The sequence below is a fragment of the Oppia nitens genome, unplaced genomic scaffold (assembly GCF_028296485.1).
Source record: "Oppia nitens isolate AA-2021 unplaced genomic scaffold, nextdenovo-longstitch-racon4-pilon3 scaffold1_pilon_pilon_pilon, whole genome shotgun sequence".
NCBI lineage: Eukaryota > Metazoa > Arthropoda > Arachnida > Sarcoptiformes > Oppiidae > Oppia > Oppia nitens.
Window position 1 is genome coordinate 7,282,064 of NW_026533199.1, and position 25,003 is coordinate 7,307,066.

Here is a 25,003-nt window from a genome sequence, read left to right on the forward strand (position 1 = left end):
AAATTTGATTGGGTTTCAAATTTTTAATATGTTTTTGTCAATGAGCTGTTTGTGTTGTTGTTTAGGATATCAATCATAAAAATTAATATTTAATTTTTGGTTTATATTTTGAAAATTTTATTTGTGTTAACTTTATTTGTTATTAAAACAAAGTTATTATTGGTTTAAATTTTATAATTTTTTGAAAATATTAATTTTTTTATTGTTATCCATAATGTAAGTACAGTACCTTATTATTATAATAATTATATTAAATACAAAAAAAATATTACTACAGAAAAAAACTTTAGAAATTTGTTGTTATGTATGTCGGATAAGTAGTATGTATTTCATGTGAATTACAAATCAATATATTTTATTATACAGTATGTATTGTTGTATCAATTGATTGATTCAGTAGTAATTTTGTTGAACAGAGTCTCAAATAATATCAATTTTTAATATCAATAGCAATTGAATTTAATGAATAAAACAATTTTGTGTGTTTGTAGCCGCAGAATATATTTATCATTATTATTATTACTATTACTATAAAACTCTTGTAGTTTATAGTAACAATTGAATTATTGGTATATAAATATAGTGTACAATAGAGAGAAAATTTAATACATTTTTATAGCAATTCAATTGGTAGGGTATGTCTGGAATGCAAAATGATTTTCACTTTTCACTGCCTCTCTCTCTCTCTCTCTCTCTCTCTCTCTCTCTCTCTCTCTCGCCTTAAACCTAATACTTGTATACGATTTATATATAAATATATTATACAAAACAATGAATAGTGATGTTTATAAATACTGTATATACTATGTTTTAACAGTATGTATATAAGATATAATGTATAAATTCCTACTCATCCCCACCCCATCTCTAGCACATCAACTGCTGCCACACCAGTGCTGCCAATCCTGTTATCACACATTTATCTCACTCTACGAGATATCATGTCTTAAATCCCCAATACATCCCTTAAGAGGCCTATTCTTCTCACTCATCTCTTGTCTAACTCAAAGTTACTTACTATTAGTAATATAAAGATATTAATTCATTTCAATCATCATATTTAGTCAACATTTTCTTTCTCTTCCTTTTAATAATTTAAACTATAAATAACTTTAATAATTTCAATAGTAATTTGGAAATGAGATTAATATTAATTTATGCACCAAATGTATACATTTGTCAAATTTTATTAAATATTTCATTTTTGAAATATTCATAAAACATTTGTATAATATTTAATATTTTAGTTTTATGTCCGAAATTTACTAATCTTTCTAAATATTGTAAAGATATTAACAAAAATATTATATATTAACATTGAATTAAATAATTGATGAAAACATTGAGATAATTAAGTTTATATAAACTTAAATGCCTTTAAAATTACTTTATTTTAAAGGGATTTTGATTTTTTTAATTATTTATTGAATATCATTGAATATAATTAGTAGCACTTTTTATTTATAAATTATAATATTGAAAACTGTTTATTTTATTTTACACTTTTATTTTTTAATTTATTTGACATAAAATTAAAATAAATATTTATAAATAATTATATATTAATTTTTCAAAATCTTTAAAGTTATTTAAGATTGAAATCATATTTTTAAATTACATTAAATATATTGAAATAATTAAAAAAAATATTTATCTATGTTTTGCTTAAAAGATATGAATCAAATCATATATATTTTTAATTATTATTGAAATATTCGTGACTTTTACTGAATGTAAAATTAATTTTAATAAAAATAAAATAACTAAAATGTTTAATGAAATATATTATTCATATAGTAATATATATATATATATATATTTCTATGTAACAAAATATTAGAAAATCGTTTATTATTTTCTTGTAATAAATTTTTGCTAAAATTGTGTGATATATGTTTACATTTAAAATCAAAAGTCAATTGAAATATTAAACCTTCAAAATGGGTTTCAAAGATAGATATTTTGGATGTTTAGTTAAATGAGTGAAATGTTATTATAAATCTTATGCAAAATGTGTTTAAAATTTAAAGTTCAATAAACTTTTTTTCCAAACAAATCATTTATAATAAGTATTATAAAAATATAAATAAATATCAAATAAAATTGACTGTTATTTGTATAAATTATAAGCATATATATTAACACTTTAATTATATTTAAGTTTAGTAAGTGATTTTTTGTATAACATTTTTTTAACAGCAATATAATAGATTACAGTATAAATTATATATATTAGTGGTGTTAGTTGAGCTGAAAATCTCGTCCCGTATTGTCCTGTCCTGTCCGGTCCGGTCTTGCAATTCCTGTTAAATCTTGTTTATAATATACAGTCAGTTGCTATAAATATATTCTATTTATATTACTATATAATACAAGGTTTTCTAAATAATAAATATGTATATAATATTTTTGTTTGACTGTGTTGTAGCAATAAATGACAAATTATTTTAGTCTTTCCTGTCCTGTCTTATTCATGTTTAATTAAATTCTTGTACTGTACAGTCTGTACTGTTCACTTAAAAATCCGTCCTGTCCTGTCCTGTCCTGTCCTGTACACACCAACACAGGATATTGCAGGACCATTATCCTGTTTTACAATTTAATATATATATACAAATCATGTATTGTTTATTAAATGAACAGTTTTTCTTTTAAGTAAAAGTAATACTCATTTTCTGTAATACATTTACATTGATTTCAATACGTTAGAAATTATATACAAAACATACCATCAGTTTATTTATATAACAAATGAAAATCTCTATTATTTTTATATTTTCTCTCTTTTTCTTTCTCTTTAACTTTGAAAAGAAATTTATTGAAACAAAAGTTATTTATCTTTTTTTACGAGATAGAGAATCAACGTTTGAAAATATAAACCTTAAAAGACATGATTTTTTGTAGAAAACATTTCTTTAAAAAAAACTCAACCAAAAAAACAAAACTTTTTATGAAAACTTATATGAAGTAAATCGAAAAATGGTTTTATTTTTTGTGTTTTAGTAAAAATCAATTTTCTTGTGTGTCATTACTCCTAGGGATAAGAAATTAAAAGACAAAAATTATTATTTTTTCCTCTATTTTTGCTCAAACAATAATCGCCTAAAACATAGACTTAAGTCTTTATCCGTATAGTGAGTGTATGACTGTATGTCTCTTTTATTTTATTAAAGCATTTGGGAATTGGTTTCCTATTCTGGGGGACACCAGGGATGGGACAACAAATATATAGTGAAACAGAACCAATAGATAATAAGGAAGTGCTTAAGGGATAGTTAGGGTTAAAGGATAGGGACTACCATCTGACTGATCGATAATCCTGTAGGCAATGACAACACAACACACTAAGTCTTAATTTGATTTTAATTATACTCTTATTTGTATTGATTTTCATATGACAATAAAAATATATATAACTCTTAAGTTATGTATTTGTATAATATATAACTACTGTATTTAAAGTACAGTATACAGTATACTATACAAATTAATTGCCTTTCATATTACACATCAAACTATTATAATATCAATTTTTTTTTATTTTAGTAGTGTTATTAATTTTATTATTATCATAACTATAAATGATATTTCAGCACAACTTTTATGTAACACTTATGTTAAGCCTGTTTCACATCAATTTATACAATAAATAAAAGTAACAAAATTTTTATAACTATGATATTACCAGTGTATCACATGCTTTCACTACAATACAGTATACTATAAATACTGAACAATGATTAGTGTTTTGAAAAGTACTCCAAAAATGAACCCCTCATTACATTATATTGTAAAGACATTTGTTTACTACTCCTAAAATAGACTAAAATTTTCATTTGAAAGTATATTTTCCGGGAATAAACTATAAAATCTTTTTGAATTTTAATTTTAATGTCATTTTCTAGAAATATATACAGTAGTAATGAATATTAATACTACAATTAGGGTCATAAAAATTTTGATGTCTTAAACATTTAAACAAATGATTCATACAGTATTAAATAGTTATAAAAGTACTCTCATTTAACAACATATTATTATCCAATAAAATATGTGACTAATCACTATATTTTGATTGTATTTATTGTTATCTTAAATGCTTACACTTTGTTGGCCTAACATCGCCACCATTTCCTTTCTATCCAGTGCTCCCTTTCCCTTGTCTTTGTCTCTAATCGATAGCACACTCCAAGTAATACAAATAATGAYGATAGCAGTCTCTTTGGTCTAACTGTCCATCTTTTACTTTCCTTTCTCCTCACTATCAGTCCTCCACATCCATGCATCCCATCATTCAAAACTCATTCACATGTTTTTAAAAACTACTCTTCTGTTCCTCCCTTTCCTGAGGTCTATCCACAAAAAAATACTTTTCAACTACTCGTTCGCCAACAGACTGATCCCATTTCAGTGTGCGTTTTGTGTCTATGCTCTTCATGTCCTCCCTCTCTAGTAATAGACATACAGTTACTGTCAATGTATTTACTGCTTTACTAAGAGACCAATGGATACGAAAAGCGAGTTTCAATGAGTGAGAGATAAAAGTTTTACTTAACTTTTCCTTTATTTATATACAGACTCTCAAACAGAATATTCAATAATACTGTAGTTTTGTGACTCATTTGTATTGTATAAAGTACTGTATATTGATATATATTATATACCCATCACTACATACATAACTGTGCATTAAATGATATGTATGTGTGTCTAACAAGTAAGCATTTGGCGCCTGTATTGACCAATTCATAGATTTTATTGTGTGTGTGTTAAAGCAATGCTAGACTACTCACTAAACTTATTAATATGATTACAACATTTATCCCTATATTATCCGATTATGGATTGTTTGTATTATTTTTTGCTTTTAACACTTGCTGTCAATTAAATTAAATGACAACAACTTATTTACTTTGATTTTATTGTTGTTTACAAATATATAAACATTGTTTATGATATCATTTATTGATTTTTTTTGGTCAACCCAATGTTTATAATAAATTTAATATGTTTACAAACAAAAAATTATTTTTATTATCTGATTAATTTATCAGTTAGGCAATATTAATTTAAAATCATAATTTATTATTATATTATAATTATCTTTTTTTATTTTATAGATAAAAACTTTATTTTATAAAGTGATCTGATTTTTTCAGATTTAATAATAAATTTATAAATTTGTGACCAATATTTTATAAGATAAAAAATTATATAATTTTTTTACTTAAAATCTCATTCTATTCTTATGTTAATTATTATAAGTGAAGTGTATATATATATCATAAATTCATTTATAAAGTGATTGATGCGAATGAATATAATTTCTTATAAATAATATTTCACATAATATTATGATATCATATAAAAGTCTGTTTTATAGACTATGAAAAGCAGTTATTTATTGTATGCAAAAAACTTTGTGCCAAAAATTCAAGTGAATTCATGTGAAAAACTTATTCACCAAAGAAATATATATCAATTGCTCTACAAATCAATAGTGATTTTTTTGTTAGGCATAACATTACATATGAAAAACCTTTATATATTATCTGTATATAAATGCATTTTTTATTATACAATGTATAATATATTGCATAATATTAGGGGAGTTATTAAAGGTATGTATTTTATAATATTTAATATTAAAAAGAATAAATTATTTTTTATTTTATTAATGTGAAATTTTGTTTTATTTTTAAGTTTTGTTTTTGTATTTATAAATATACCAACTTATAAATATTATATAAATAAAGTTATCATTTCATTTGATTGATTCAAGTGATTAATCAAAAGAAAATTAGCTTAGATTTTACATTTTTGTTTTTATATATTACCAACAATTTATATAATTTATTTTTATTTTTTGATATATTTCATTAATTATATGGGATACACTGTTATTGTTAAACAAATAACAATAATAATATAATAGATGTATTATTATGTAAAAACATAAAATTCAATTGAGATTTTTTTCTGGTCTTAAATCAATTGTAATTATAAGCATACAATATAAATGTTTAATACAAACAAATTTATTATATAAGACATAAAATATATTTCAAGTAAAGAATTATACAATTAATTTATTTGCAAAACTATGTTTTATTTATCTATTTATACAATTTAATCTAATAATTGAAATGACTCTTATTTTTGATGATTAAGTCTCATAAATGAAAAGTTTGCAAAATGTTTTGCCATAACCTTTGCTTTTGAATGTGTCGTTTGGTTTGGGTTAGTGTTGACACCAAATATCCGAATACACTGTGAAAGTAATCATTGAAATCGATTATTAATTGCGAAAACTTTGCTGTTTTTCTTATCTCTAATTCACTAATGGATTGAATATTTGGATCAAATGGATGTCGGAAGAGATGAGAGTCGCGATTCACTGAATGAGTGGGAAAATGAATGAAAGAGAGACAAGTGATAGTTATATTAATATTTTGTAAAACTTTTAATAATATGGCTTTTAGTTGAACCCTTGTTACAAAAAATAGTATTTTATTATACAATTCTTGCATAAAAATGCAAATAAAAAATTATTTTCTTTAATTCGTTTTATGTATTGTATATACTGTACAAACACATGTATAGACAGTTTATACCACTTTTAGCGATATATATATATATATATTATTTTTATTCTTATCTTGTATTTCGAGGCTTTTAGCCGTAAGACACATATCATTGCACTCATATAAGTGACAAATATATAGTATAGTACAGTATATAYAATATATAACTTAATACAACATACCATACAAATAATCGATATAATATCAGTTGTATAATTGAATTTCTCTTTTAGCACTAGTTTTTCTAACTGTTCGCCACTTTCTCATACACACAAAGACACTGTATATGTAATACTATGTATATATGTATGTATGTGTGTGTGWGTGWGTGTGTGTGWGTGTGTGTGAGTGTGTGWGAGCGAGAGAGAGAATGTGTGTTTTTATACACTCACTTTCAGTGCTATTAATTAGTTGTTTTTCTATTGGTCCTCACTTTAACTTATTGGACATACAGTTCCTCTTTGATTCTGATATAACTGTGACTATTGAAGAACAACTGCATGACTATCATCTCAATGTTGACTTTATATCCGAAATACATTTACTGATATTACCAAAGAAAATGATACAAGACTTAGGGTTAGTCCAAGAAATAAGAGAAATAAAAGTTAGTTATAATGTAAACGAGACATCAAAACAAGTATAAGATATATAATTATGACATAAATACACAATTGTTTAGTTGTGTTGTATGAATGCCTAAAGAAATTAACTAATAATATCAATATAAATATAATTTTTATATTCATTTAAATCTATAAATCACATATTTTTATAGATATATTGTTTTGTTTTCTGTTTTATACATATGTAATGAATGTAATTTTAATATATTTTCTAGTAATGATAGTTGAAGTGTTTTTATATTTTATAGATAAATATAATGACTTTATTAAAGTTGTATATTTCTTGTTTTTTATTGTTTGGTAAAATTATTTAAAAAAATAAAAATTGTATGTCTATTAATTCAATTACATTACACACATATAAATCACGTAATTAAATGGACTCAATGGCAGTCCAACAAACAATATGTATAAATAAAATGGTTTTTGTATTGCTATTATCATTATTATTATTTTATGGGTTAATTAGATTTCGAGTGATTTATTTCTACAGTAATGGTTTGTATATAACATATATATATATATCGCACATATAATATAAAAGAGTGTAATTGTATGATAGAAAATTTGAACACAAATGTGAAAATAATACAAAAAAAATAGTTAATGAGATTTCAATCAATCACTTGCACAACCATTTTGATGGTGTAAAATAGTTAGACTATTGATTTGGTTTAACATTATTTTTACTGACAAACCGTTTGCTTTTAACAACAATTTTCCAGAGAGTAAAACATTTCATAAATATTATTAGTTTAAGTTTAAGAAATATATTAGAGACAGACAATCAAAGAAAGAAAGAAAGAAAGAAAGAGAGTGAGTGAGTGAGTGAGTGAGTGAGTGAGTGAGTGAGTGTGAGTGAGAGAGAGAGAGAGAGAGAAAAGGCTTGTATTTATTTTATAACAATTGATTACAATAAAAAAAGAGGTGAATATATAGTGTATTAATTAAACTAATAATAATAAAGTAACGATTGAATTGATAAATAACAAGTAAAATGTGTGTAAAAACAAACAAAAATGATAGATAAGGGAGTATTACTATTAGGGAGTATTGATATTCCAGTAGTTAAAGGAATAGTAGTTCAGTGCTGTGTTAACCGTATGTGTTGTTATTCACACACAATTCAATGCTTATTAAAAAAGCGAACCACACTTTCATTACTATTAGTATTATTAGCGCTCAATTAAACACCAAGTTTTTTGTCTGAGTAAGTATACTGTATATACAGTACAATACATTATATAACATCACTGTATACTGTTATACAACTATTATACAATTATATATACAGAATACACAGTATATTATATGTAGAAATTGGTTTGCATTGCTATTCACACCAAATTTAATGACTGAGCCAACAGCTATAACACACTAACAGTATATATAWATATATATATAACTGAATTTCTTAATGTGTTTTATGTCTGTTTTCTTTTGTGTGCATTATATATATATATATATATATATATCTGATTAAAAACGATGTGCTATTTCAAAAATAAATATAATGTGTATTTTATTTAACTTTACATTAAACTAATATATAGCAAAACATCAATATATTAGTTTAATGTAAAGTTTTAATTATTTTCTTTAGATTTTTTTTTTTTTATTCATACTGTACTACAGCATATCTATAAGTATAGTTTATTAAATAATGTAAACTAATGTTTTAATAGGCAATGACGTAAATTATTATTATTATTGTTAGTATAATTTTAATATTATTAGTACTAATAGTTGGTATTATGAAGTTAGTTGAGAAAATAAATTAGGAAAACATATTTAATTCAATGAAGACCCAAATCATTTGTTGAAGTATAGCAATGTATGGCAAATAAAAGTAAGAAAATGAGATAAAAATAAATAAAAATTAGAATATATATGAAAAGCAATTCAAATGATGTGATGCTATATATATATTATATTATATATATTTATATATAATATATACCATATTATATGTTTGTTGTTATGTATTCAATGAATCACTGATTTACTGATTCAGTGTCCTATCGTTTGGCAATTCATTGCTGTTATTGTAATGTTTGTTGAGATGAGACCAAAGATGATGAGCTCGAGCTTTGAGACCAAAACTCAGTTTTTTATTTATATTTATATTATAGACATCTATTGTAAACTCGACTCCGTTTCCCATTTGTGATCTCAATATGATTTTCATATGTAAATATTGGCTACATATTTATAGTATGAGTTTTACTTGATATGTAACTGTCAAACATTGGGTTAAGAGTTTGATAGTGACCTGAGCTCATACTATAATATTATAATCATTTATATTAAATCATAATTATATTAATATACTGTACTGTTGTTATTAAAAAGCATTAAATTCATTGAACCTATAATATAGATAGATAGTAATGTTAAAACAAATTTTTAACTATTGTCAATCTCTTAAATAAAATTGCTTTATTTATGTTTAATATATATGTATATGTTTTTGGTAAAAATATAGAGATTCAATTTATTTTTAGATTTATTTTACTCGTGAGATGGACATCTATCTATAATATTGCCATATAATGTTATATTGTTATATACGTAAATATATACAGTATATTCAGTATATCGATAGCTATTATTATAATGGTTTGTTATAAGTATTGATAAATAAAAAAAGTTTGTTTTTATATGAATTCTTCAATAAATATAAATATTTTATATGTATTTTGCGGTTTCAAGAATTACTATCCAATGGGCTGACAATTTTTATTATATATTTGTATTGTGAATTTATTATAATATTTTATTTTTGTGAAAATAGATTTTATGACATATATAAATTTAAAAATTATGATTTGAGATATTAGACATAATAAATATTTTATCGTATTATTGAAATATTTTTTGAAAAATTGTATATTTTACTTAATGCAAGTTTTGTTAAAATATAAATATTAAGACATTATCTATTGATTAGTTTATTTTATTAAGTTAAAGTTATTAAATAGAAATGATGTAAAATTACTTTTCATTAATAGAAATAAAAAAATATTTGTCAAAAATACGTTTTTTTCTACAAAAGTGAAAAATATATTTATTTCTAACTTATTATTGAATATCTAGATATCATAGCATATTATACAAATATAATATTACATAAATTTTAGTCGATTTATGTATTCATACAAAAAATAACTTTTGTCATTTTAGTTGAGAGCAAAACACACACACACACACACACACACACACACACACACACACACACACACACACACACACACATACACACATCCAGACACATATATTATAGATACATACTGTACATAGACATGCATACTGTAGATATATACATATACACAAATGAAAGTAAACTGTCGGTGCCTTTAAGCTAAATAAGATATAAAAAGAGTTTTTATATTTATTTGCATTTGTTGTAAGAGTAGATCACATAATAAAAAATAGTTTATCCGATAGCATGACATACCAAATGTCATACTATTTCTTTATGGCTCCGATGACTACGTGGTCTAACTCTTATCAATCAATCCCAACTCAGTTTTGACTCTCTAAGGAAAGTCACCGATAAATACAATAAATATATGTTTGACCGCAAACTAACTTTTACTCTATTAATATATCGTATAACTATAAACTCTAAATATATATTATATACGACAAATAAATATAGATATTTCATTCTATGTTTATATTTATTTTTTAGATTTTTGTTAATAATAGTATTATATTAAATATGTTTTGATTGATTTTCATCATACGTTTCCATATAAAAAAAGTTAAAATTACTTACTTATATGACAAATATAATAAATAAATTTAGTTTGACTTAAATATTGATACTATACAGTATATCGCGTACTTTTAGTAATAACTTTGTTTTATAAAACAAAATTAAATTATAAATAAAATTTGTTTCTCTTTTCTTTATTTTATTTTGTTTTCTTTTACTTTTGTCTCATAAAGTGCTGACTTTAATATATATGAATTTTTAAATTCAATGCATTACTCATATCTCATAACATACATCTCATAACACAATAAAAAATATAGATTTTTAAAAAAATTTTGTGCACTTTTGCATTACTAGTATATACTGTAACTGTATAAACACAATATATAGTATATTGTATTTTTATAAATGAAATAAAATGTTTGCATAAGTGATGACAATATATGCAATACTATAGTCTATAACTTTATTGTCATAACTCGAGTATTCCTTTGAGTATTTCTACGAGAATTTTCAATACGTTTGGTATGACTAGAGTTGTCAGACGTCCAATCAAATAGAGGATTGATATTAAATATACTTTTCAAAGATTTTCTGATTATATTAATATATAAAGTTAATAAAAATATAAAAAGTCATAAGTAAACAATTTTGTATAATTATAATTGATATTATTATTAATTAGAATTATTTATAAAAAATACAATGTTATAATTAATAATTTTAATTATTATCTAAAAAATCTAAAATAAAATGCAAAAATATATTTTAGTAATAATAGATTTGATTGTACTAATGATCATCCTTTTTATGTTAGCGCTCTGTTTGTTTAAATACAAATCCGATACATAAATATATAAAAACTAATAAAAATATAAATAGTTTACAAATTTTATTATTTTATTTAACTTTAGTTTTCAATTATTATTTTCTATTGTTTATCAATATCAAAAATAATTTAGATGAAAAGTAATCATGTAATCAAACATAATAATATTGATAATAATATATTATTAAAAGCTTATTTTAAAAATTTTAGTTTATTATTATTGTACGATATTATAGTTTTATACTGTATTATAATAAAATGATACATTAATGTAATACATACTGAAATATAATACATTTTTAGTATAACATTATATTTCAAATTATTAATTCGTGGAATTGAATGTATATTTTGTTTTTGTTCCAAAAATATTGTTTTTTCGGTCATTTTTATAGTGAAAATAGTTGGATATATAAGAGACAGTATTTATATATAAAAATGTATAAAATATAAATTTATGTACTGTATATATATATTTATATTTTATAAATATTACTTATATTTATTTGAATAGATAGACGATTCTTATACATATAATATTTCCGTTTATATATTATTGTTCTCTCTCTCTCTAACTATCTCTCAATGCAATCCTACTCTCACTTTGAATTCATAACTGTTTTTATGCGATATTTTTATGGATGAAAAATATTTTCTTCATATATTTTGTTTTAGCATTAAATGAGAGAGAGAGAGAGAGAGAGAGAGAGAGAGAGAGAGAGAGAGAGAGAGAGAGAGAGAGARAGAGAGAGTATCATAAAACAAATGAGTGTTGAGTTCACTCTCCATTGTCTTTAATATTGTGGTTATTTATGAAAAATGCAAATACAATGCATCAATAGATATAAGCAGACAATTTTAGTTTAGTTTGTATATATTGTTCAATATTTTTATATCTACACATTATTTATAGTATTGTTGTTTAATATTGTCATTCAATAGATTAAATGTAAATTTCAAAACCAATAATAAAAAGCATATAATAGACACCAAATAGCATTTTTTGATATTACATATAAAAATCTAGTTATAGTTATCTATAGAAATGAAACATTTATTTATTAGAAAAAGCTTTGATATGTTATTATATCTTTTTTTGATTATATATTCACTGATTTGTTATTTGAAAGCTTTTACATTCATTTTAAAGTAATTCGTATGCTTTGCCACAACAGACTCAATGAAACCCAACTATTATTTTGCAATACCTGTCCATTTGCTTTACATTTTAAGTTCGTAATTAATTTTTATGTATTTAATTTGATTACAGAAGTTTAGCTCAAATTGAATGACAAGAGATCCTCAAGAGGACTGACGTTTACCATCAGCACTGACTTTAAGATAATACGGTATGTGAGGCACCAATACTTTTGCATTTTTCACTGATAATATAATTGCTAATAAAAAGCACAAAAATAAAGCTAAAGATATCTTTTTAAATTCAATCTTTCTTTCTCTTTTTTACTCTCTCTCTCTCTCTCTCTCTCTCTCTCTCTCTCTTACTGACTCTCATTTCATACAAACACACAGAAAGACAGACACCCTTTCCCTCATTTTTATAACAAATTGTGATTAGTATTCTAAAAGTAAAATATAAATGTATTAATACTGTATAAATTTATATTTATATGTATTACATATAACATACAAAATTTTATGTAATTTAATTTTTGTTGATTTTAATCTATTTTGCTTTATTAAATATAACTAATATTTAAATGTAATTTAATTTTTTACATTTTGAACATTAATTTAAATATATAGAATATTTTAATTTAAAATAATATTTAATTCAAAATTTTTTATATAGTTATAGTTTAATCCAAAGTTATTAAGCAATATTAAAGTATATAAAAGTATATTAAATCATTTAATTTATAAAATATGCAATTATTACTAATTTATAATAAGAGTTTGATAATATGTAGTTTTTAAACAACATTTTAATTAAATTAATTTTAATGTTTTATATCAAACTCTAAAAAGATATGTTAGCTTTTGTGAGCTTTAAAAGTCGTGTTGTTTTTAAGCGAAATACTATTATAACGTTTTTACTTTTAATTTTTCCATTAAATTAAGTGCTATTACTTGTCTTAAGATTCATTTTCGTTGTATTTGTTTTCTAATCATAGTATTGATTCAAACATTTTCTCTATAGTATATCGGTGTTAAAGCTTTTGATTAAATAGTAAAAAAAACTTTGAAATTATGATTATTTTTGATTAAAAAATAAATGAAATACGAGAAAAAATTATAATTCATCTTAATTTTATTTTTAATAAATTTAAATTTTATTACGTATATTTAGATTAAGATATTAAAAATAATTATTATAATATTTAACTATATCTGCTTATTAAAATTTTTAAATTAAAATTATATTTTTAGTTTTCTATTACGAATATTATTGGTTATAAATCATTAATAAATATAGAATTTTTTAAAACATTTAATCTATTTTAAGCGATATATATATTCATTTTTAAATTAATAACTGATATAAAAGTGAAATATCATTTAATAGTTTGATTTTTTTAAAATTTATAAATTTTTTTTAAAACTGTTTTATGTCGAAAATACTGATATTAAAACCTAATGTTATTTTTGCTAACTTTAAAGCCTTGAAGTAATTCATTGATGATAACAATCAAAAGTACCGAAACACTGAAAAAATCTCCGACAAAAACAATAAATAGTAATAAAAAATTGTCTTTAAAACTATAAATACTAGTGTTTTATAACTTTTTTCTGGTTTGCGATATATTAGTGTTTCATTTGTTGAGTGATTCAGAGATTGCAATAAGTTTTCAATGAGAGTAACGTTTATCTCAATCTTAAATCAAATTCCATTGAAAGTCATTCAACGCTTTGCTTTTCCCATAGAAATAATGTTTTATGAATTTGTTTAGAAGAAAATAAAAATACATTGAGTCTATGGTTTTTGTAGGTATAGTCTATTTTATCGGAAATTTTTTTAGGTTTTTTGCAATTATTTTCTTATGGCTTCATAACAAAACTCATTTCACACCACAGATAACCAAATTTTGTACACAATTTTGACGCTAAAATTTATTGTTTAAATGAAATTTTAATACTAATTTAGTTTTAACTTCTACTTTTGAAAACAACAAAAAATAATTAATTAAATTTTTTTATATATATATATATATAACAACAATAGGTCAACTTGGTTTTATATTATATAACTTTCTAATATTTTGTTATTTATTAAAATAAAAACTGTATTCAATATAAAGTACTTCTAAATGTAATATTTTTATGTTGTTTTAGTTAAAATTGGATGAAAAAATGTTTTTAAATTGTATTTCTAAGTTTTTCTACTATAAGATATACTGAATACACTTTTGTCCACTTTTTAAAGCATATTTAACATACCTTAAGGCAATGTCTATTGTTTTTGTATATTAAYTTAGATTTTCTTTAAAAATGGTTTATACTGTATAGCAATACAACTTATTTTTATTGGATTAGTTGATATTAGTGAATTGCTTAGTATTAGTTATGATTAGAAATTTTATATAAACTAATTATTAAATAACAACTGAATATATTTATATAATACAGTATATAGAGTGTATTAAACGTAATACAGTGATATGATTTATACTTTAAAACAGTAGATAATGTTAAAATTAACAATATTGTAGATAAAAAAAGTTTGAATACATTTAGATATTGAGTATATGTRTATTTGTAAAATGTTTATTTGAGATACTATTGTATGTTATGTAAGAAACAAAAAAAGTGCATAAAGTTGAGCAAAAATATCGTAACTGTTAAATGAAAAACCAATTTATTGTTTCAAATATTTCTTTCAACGCATTGACTATTCTGTCATGTAATGCCTTCGGGTCTTAAATTGAATACAATTTTTATATAAAAATACATTTACTTCAAAATGAGATGATATAGAGTACAAATATATATATGTACAAAAGTACAGTATATTTTTGTATTTTTTAAAATTGCTACTTTAAAAAATAAAGAGAAATATTGTATATTTGTTTAAAAGCACAGATAAGCCAAAGTTTTCATAAATTTTATGTAATATTTCTATACATTTTAATACACTATTTAATACTAACTAACATAAAGTCAATACTATACATATTTGGCAAATTKCATACATTGAAAACATTATAATAACAAAATGAAAAATAAAGTAATAATTAGGAGTAAAAAAACTTTAATAATACAAATGTTGTTGATTGCTGATTGACTTTACATTATATAATAATTTTAGCATATTATTAGTAGTACTATACATAAAATGTGAAATATTTATGGGGGGAATCATCGCTTAAGGGCCAGTCTTTATTCTGGTATATTATAACTATACGCATAAAATATTGTAATACTGTTGTATTTACTGTATTTAAAATGTATTGTAATTATTATTAGTATTGATTTGAATATTTGTTATATCTATAAAATTAGCATTTACTAATATTTTTAATAAACATAAAATTACATATCAAAATTAATATAATAATTTTTAGAGTATATTTATAATAATTAGTATTTTCTTTTATTGCTAATAAATATTTAATTTATGTCTTTTCGTGTGAAATTATATTTTTAATTGAATTATAATTGATATAAATTTTTTAATTATTTAATTTGAATTAATATATATAYATTAAATTGTTGTACTATTAAATTAAACAATATATTTTTATACGGATATATTTATCGTTTTATATATAAAAGAAATATCGATTTTATTATATCATTGAGAAAATAAAATATTATTTTTATTATATATAGTACTATATAATATAAATTATGTTATTATTTTCACACAATTATTATATATTTTAGTCATAACATACAATACATAATTAATTAAAATTAATATTTTATATATTAATAAATATTATTTATATTTGCATTAATTGATGTGAGAATAGTCTGAAAAATTTATTTAGTTTGCAAAACTTTATCACGATTTTTCACAAAGATTTGTCACAATGTATTACATTAAATAAATTGAGTCAAAAATATTATTATTTAAGTATTGTTAAAATTTTGCTTAATTGTTAAACTATCTTTTGTTTTTGAATAAAAAAAATTAGAAATGATTTATTATATGTTTATTATTCTATAAAATAATTATCACTATTGCGGTATTACTACAGTATATTCTGTATACTATATATTATTTTTTTAAAAATTTAAGCATATTTTAAAATAAGTATTAATGATTTGACTGTTATAAATATATTTAAGCCTTTTTTAATAACTTATAATTAAAATTGTTGAATATATTATGATTTTTTCAAGATAATTTTTTGTATAAATATTTACAAACAACACTAATTAAGGTTAATTGTTATTTAAAAACGGCAACACTATTTAATTATAGTTTAATTTATTTATTAATTTTAACTTTTTTTTTATTTTTCAGCATTTTTAAAAAATAGTATAATTTTTTAATTATAGATCAATACATTATGTAATAATTTTTGTTTATTTAACAAAATCATTATATTAACAAAAAATATGAGAAATTTAGCTAAAATATAAAAATAAAATTTTATTATATAATTTATGTGGATATTAATATTATAATGAATGTATAATATTTAATAAGTTTAACTGTGAAATTATATTTATCAGTTTGGCCTTAATCTCTAGCGACATAACTATTGCATAATAACATATATTATAATATTGCAGTTTTATAAATAAAAAACTTTTTTTATAAGTACAATACTAGACCAGAAAATTCATTTAATAACTGATATATCTATTTAATGGAATAACTTATCATAAATTTTATTGAAATCTGGGGAAACTTACATTTTTGCCAAAATATTATATACTATTATATTAATAGTTAGCAATACATTAGAATTTTTAATGAAAAAGTGAATTTTAGAACATTATATAAAAAATTTTAGTTTATTGAAGTTTTGTATTATATAAATTTAATGTGAAAAATTTATTATTGTTATGTAATGGATAACATTATTTTTAAACATATTTTCACAATTATTTTGCATGATAAAGTTTTTAATATTGCATAAAAAGTAATTTTTATTTTTCTAACGTAAACTAATTTGATTTTTAAGCCTTAATCAAATATCAAAATTATTTATAATTATATTTTATTTATTGATATATCATTAACTAATTATTTTTATATTTATTTGTATAATAGCTGATTTAAATATCAAATGAGTTTTTATGCTAAATATATTTAATACAAAATATTTTTCAATTAATTTTTTTCTATTAATTAGGATTGAATTTTGTAACTTTTATAAATTTATTACAACTTCAAATAAACACTATTTAATCATATATTGTTGTTATTCAATTTGATTATACACATAAAAATGATAACTCAATAAGAACTTGATGTTTGATTATGATATATAATATGTTATTATATCCATTATTATAATCAGACAGTAAAAAATATTTTACGTCAGTATGTTATATATTATGTATTAAAAGGGCTCAACAAAACTCAAGATTTCAATTAAAATCTAATTAATTTCTTATATATAAAAACATCTATCATATAGTTTTTTATATAGTGCTACTATTATATAATTGCAAAACGACTTAATTATGTTATATAATATGTGTTATGTTTTTTATAGTTTATTTTTTTATGTAAGTATGAACTCATTTTATTCAGAATTAATTAAATATAAAAAATAATATATATATTTGTGTTTATTTTAGTTACCATTTATTTTAGAGTATATTTATTTATATATCTGTTATCCTATCGGTGATTATGTGTTGAAATACAGAAAGCAATAATTTAGAATTATTATAAAAATTGTTTTTTTATAAAATTAATCTATTTTATATCAGAAAATTATATTTATTAAAATTCAATCAATGTTTTAATTATTGTGTAATTAAATGTTAAGTTTACTTTGCAAAAAAAAAAACTGGTATATAATTGTATAAATGTTTAGAATATATAAATCATTTTTATTTTGAAAATTTTCCTGACTTTTATTTTAACTTAAACACAGTTTATAGACTTATTGTTTGCTAAGTCGTTAGGAAATATAATGAGTTTTACAAAAGAGTTGATATTATCATTTGGATATAAAATATTTTACGGTTAGACTAAACATTATAGAGTTTATGAGTTCATAAAATAATATTATTAATAATAATATTTTTAGTGTCTTTTTAAGATGTTTGAGATAAGAGAGAGAGAGAGAGAGAGAGAGAGAGAGAGAGAGAGAGACCAAAAGATTGTTTAATTTCCGACTCAATAGTTTTATTCTCACTATTATATTGTATTATAGCATATAATATCGTAATGATTGTGTGATAATAATAAAAAGTTTTTTTCATAACTCAAGCTTTCTATCCATTAGCCGTTTAACTATCCATAATATGATCAGTGATGTTGTGGTTTAAAAATTTTGGTCATTTTTTCAAACAATTATTTATCATTTCACATAAAATCATTTATCAATTGGATATTTCATTTATCACTATTGCCTGTCGTTATGTTTTTACACACATTCAATAATTGTGTCAAAAAAAATTATTTATATAAGTAAAGTTTGTCTTATATATAAATTTGTTTTGTTTCGTACATAATCTATATGTGAATTTCTCAATTATCTATCATTACTGTATATAATATATAATGGCATCATATGATTATTATTATTTAATAACAAGTATACCAATTTAATTGAAATGTCATTTGATAGATCAATAAATTATTAATATATTTATTATTATAAGACACGATTACTATGGCTAAAGTTTCTTTGAATATTTATATTATTTTTATTTATTATTTTCAAGAAATTAATCTCAATTACAAACCAAAAGATTGCGATACACTTTAAATTAAATACTTGTTTTACAAGCAAACCATCTAATAGTCGATAGGACTCTATTTTGGAGTTCCTCAGAGAAGCTGACCCTTTGCACGGTCTTCAATGCTCTCTCTCTCTCTCTCTCTCTCTCTCTCTCTCTCTCTCTCTCTCTCATTCATTGATTCATTCACTCTCTTACTCTACCAATGATTGGTTTATGACTATTATAATTTGAGAGCCGTATCATCTCTCGGGGCTAACATTTAGATCCAGTTTGCAATCACTTGATAGACAACATTTCAAGAGTGGTTATATAAATAAAAATATTTTTTATTTTATTTTTTGTTTATAATGATTTGTGTTCATCAATACCTTTAATAGTAATGAAAATAATGTGAGAAAATGTTTCAATTCTTTCACTTTGCCTGAGATATTAGGTTTGAAATTTTTATATTTTATATAAGTATATGAGTTATTATATATTTAAAAAAATATATTTTTATTATTTATGTTTATAGATATTTTTAACAAATTTATTTTTTATATGCTGTTATTTTTATGATAAATAGTATATGCAATAAAAAATCTAATTACTTGCAAAAAATTAACTTTTGTAAAATAATAGTATAAAAACTAATTTTTATTTAAATTGATATCACAAACACACCTGAAAGGCATTTGCACACAAAACAACACAAAATTTATTTATAAACTTGTATAAAGTTAGTTGCAATTTTTTAATTTACTTTATTAATGCTATTAAAACCACTATTGATTGGTGTCTGAGAGCAACGATATTTATATACACGGCATACATATATATGTAATCAGTGGACATATATTGGGGTTTTATAGACAGATCTCTTGTGAATTGGATTATCAATAGTTGGCGCAACTTTAATGAACTCTTGTATTGCAAATTAGAAAATAAATTTATTTGAGAAAATAAACTACAAAACGGAATTATATTCACACACAAAACATCTGTATATTTGATATATTAAACAATTAYTATAATATAAATATTTATTTGTCTATAATTATTTAACACACACACAGACATATTAATAAAAATAGTGATACTCTTAAAATATTATCAGATAAATATTTTCACACTATATTTAAAAATAAATTATAACAATATTTTAATCAACAAAAATATAAAACTTAAAGTTTACAGTAGTATTAAATTTTTAAAAAATGTTTCTCATTTTTATATATAATGTACAGTAGTTTGATGTGTTTATATCTAATATCTATTTTTTCATCAGTAGTAGTAATCATACATTTGATTCAATATCTACAACACTGTCGTATTGCTCCCTAACATAACATCTCTCCTTTTTAATGGCTTTACCAGTGTTTTACTCTTGTAAGCCAACAGTGCAGCTGATGATAATGTTTGTGCTGTTGATGAGCTCAGGAAAAGGATTCACCAAAACTTAAACTTCTCCCTGTATTCTAGTTATATATATATATATATATATATATATATATTTGAAAGACTCATATATTGTATAGAGATAAACATTAAAACTAAATAGATATCTATATACTTAACTTAAAGCACAACAATTATATAAAAATATTAAATGATTTGTAAGATAATCTATAATATGGAAGAAAATTTTATAAATATTTTTTTCTAAAACTTAAATTATTATATTTTCATTTATATTTGATATATTGTATAGAAWCAAATACTGTATAATAAAACCTATTTATATTATGTTTTATATAATGTATTTGTTTTTTGCTACTAAAAGCTTTGATTGTTTTTTGCTTCTTATCTTTCTTTTAGTTTTAATATAAATTAGTTTCATATATCTATGACAGATATCATTTACAAAACATTTAAATTATTTTTTCTTTAAAGTATTAAATGTTTTGTTTTATTTATATTTAATTTATATATTTATTTACAGATATCGATTGCAATTTAGGAGAAGTAAAGATAACAAAAAGAAAAGATAGTATTAAAAGCAAATTGACTGAATAAAACTTGTCCTAAAATGTGAGTTAATTTTTGCTTTTTATTCATTAAATTATAATTTTCTGTTACTGTCATCTCATGAGAGTACAGATACACATAAAAGACATGTTTTTGCTTTCTTAAACATGTAATGTCTTAACATATTTTTCATTTCAAAAATGATCTCCAAATGATAATTGCATTTATTTTTGTTTGTTTGTCACTCAAAAAAGCCTAATGTAATGTCCGGTTATAACTATAATAAAGAAAAGGGTCACAAACTCCAGTGCCAGACATCCTATTAATCTTAATTAGAGGACAGTTGGATACTGTTGTGTGACAAAAGGCTAAGAGATTTATTTGAAATCTATTGCATTACATATATAATAAATGTCTGTCCTGTATGACCACACAATATATTAATGCGGATATTTGTGTTGTTTATAGTCAAACACATAATACACAGCTATGTTGTAAAACCGGTACAAAAATAGACAAAAATCTCGAAAATTAATTCCTCATATTTTTAGCTTATTATGACTCTCGTAGTCACATAATAGTGTAGATCACACACCAAGACATAGACAAAGACATTGTTAGATATTAATACTACATGTGCTCTAAAATGATATGAATTTCTTGTTTTGCACATATTTTTCGGTTTAGTATATGATTTAAGACCAGAGATAACAAGCCTTTTGTTTAATGCTTTTCATTGAATTCATAAGCTTTAAGCTGATTGGGAAATGGATATTATTTTAATTATATGAATGAAATATTAATTGCTATATAGTATTAGTTGAGTTTGTATAAAATATAAATATAATTAAAAAATGTTACACAAACTGTTATATAATTTTGTTAATTATAAAACTTTTATTTAAAATGATATCAAATCAGTTGTTTATTGTAAGTCATATATAGTTTTAAAGCAAATGCAAACATTGAGTTATGTTTGTAATGTATTGTGTATTTAACAATATATAAGAATGATATGCAATGTCAGTGCAATGTTTGTTAACCTACAGTACAAACAAATAGCACTTATATTAAGAGAAAATGTTTGGACACCAGATGTGTGTGTATGTGTCCATTATGTTAGACATAGCACTGGTAGTAGTTATAGAACACCCATTTGTAGGCTCATCTCCATCTCCATGTGCTTTCCGAGACTATATCGGGTTTAACCCTTATATTCGCCAAATGAACACAAGAGGCTCTCAATCATTCAGACCTTAAACATAAGATAGAGGATAGACCTAAACAACAATTATATCAATGTGTGTATACTCTTAACTGTAATATAAGTAGAGAAAACACACATTACATGTACACTAAACACAAACCCATAATACAAACCAATGCACTGTTGTTAATGTCATTTAGCTKTCAAAAGCTCTAAAAACAGCTATTAAACTATAGGTCACTTGAAAATCAATGACTTTGTTTGCTCTGTCATACAACACCTCCCAGTGCTCACTCACTTACTATAACACTGATGGATATAATGTGTTTAAAAATTTGTGTCTAAATTCTTGTTTATCTTATGACAGAATTTTGTTTGTATTATATATACATTTTATTTATATAATGCCTATAAATATGCTTTTTGTATGAATGACTGTCTATAATTGGAAACTTACACTTTTTTGTTGAACTATTTTAAAGGGGAAGTGGTGTCTCATCAATAGGTCTGAGCTGTCGATCTTGATTTGTCAGTAGAGGACAGTCAGCGCCGATAATTAAAATTCCGTATATTTTCTAAATTCCTTGCGTTTACAATGTCTTTAAGAGTTCACATTTCAGACAATTTTTCAATTTACTCTTTTACTCTAATTTTAGTCTATGAGTGAAAGGGTTATATCAGTAATGCCTACTGACTAATGGTATGTTTCCTTTCATTGAAACTAATGTTTCACTCGTTTATAGTTTTTATTATAACTTTTACATAAAAGAGTGAAACACTATTATGCGTTATACATATACTTTAAAGAGATTTATATAACATTTATTTAAAATAATTTTCATTTATTTTTCATCATAATTATTATATGTTGCAAAAATCAGAGTCTCATTTAAAATCTCTCACTAATTATTTAATATAAAATTTTACACCAAATATAAAACATTTTAGGCTAATGTTATGCTAACTAATAAATAAATTGTGTGATATAAATTTTTATATAATGAAGTTTCTTATTGTATTGTATTTTGTAGATTTTTGAAAATGTTTACATTGTATAATTGTTAAAAATAACATATTACTACTATTGTGTGCATTTTATACATTTTATACATTTTATACATTTTATCTTGAATAATCGCATAATTTTCTGTAATTTATAATTTTATTTGATATTTTATAAGAAAAATAGATTTTTTGAAATGCATAATTAAATAAAAACCATATAAACATAAATATATCTTTACATAATAACCCAAAAGTAATTTTGAGAATATTTGCATTTTATAGATAAAACAATTTAACTTTAAAGTTGACACAAATGTTTTGGTTTTCTCGCACATCGTTATAATCATAAGTTTTTATTACAACTGTTATTGCATTTACTAATGTTTTTTGAAGAGAAGTCAAGATATTTGTGTTGAACCAAATAATGAGTGTCTTTTCTAAATAACATAAAATAATAAATATAAATATACAGTATATATAGTTTTTTTGTCGACAAATAATATAATTTATTCATTGAATTTATGTGTTTATTGCTAGACATACTGTACTCTATTTGTAAAGTAATATTAATAATGATAGTAATACTGTATTTATAGAGAATATTCTTAGCTGTAATTTTTTATATGAATAACTAATACATGAATTTTAACGATAAGAAGATTTTTTGAGTAATTAATAAATAATTTGTTTGAAATACAAAATCCATTTATTTTGTGTACCTATCTATACTACTGTATAGAATAGTATATTATAAACATTATATAGTATTATACCATACAATATACTGTATAATGAGTATAGCATTGTATAAAAGTTGGTGCAAGAATTTATTGCAACACTTATATCACTAATGGTTTTAAATTATTAAATACATTTTGATATGTTTTAAAATATATTAAATATATTTTTTATGCAAACTAAATGACTAGTTGTTATGAAAATACAACACTTATTATAACGCATTTAATAAGCATTGAGTTTATATGATAATATCGTGCTTTTATTATTTATAGTTTCTATTAATAACATTATAAAATTCATATCTTATTTTTTGAAAAGATTAAATAAAACTGTGGTATAAGAAAAATAGTGATTAAATGTATAATCTAACCTTTATTTTGATTATTTATTAGTTATAATTTGATATCACATTAATAATCTAAAATATAATAAAATTCAGAAATGTGATATTCAACTGTAATAAATATATTGTTATTTTGGTAATAAAAATAACATTCATATTGATAGCTA

The 25,003-nt window shown here is 21.9% G+C and overlaps 1 long non-coding RNA gene across 1 annotated transcript in view; it reads left to right on the plus strand.

Moving 5' to 3' along the window:
- The window catches only part of LOC128951791 (uncharacterized), a 46,849-nt gene that overhangs the window by 17,001 nt on the left and 4,845 nt on the right, over nt 1–25,003 (plus strand). Inside the window, exons 3-4 of the long non-coding RNA XR_008484426.1 lie at nt 13,031–13,109; nt 21,515–21,603. This is a non-coding gene — a long non-coding RNA (uncharacterized LOC128951791). The remainder of the gene's footprint in view (nt 1–13,030; nt 13,110–21,514; nt 21,604–25,003) is intronic.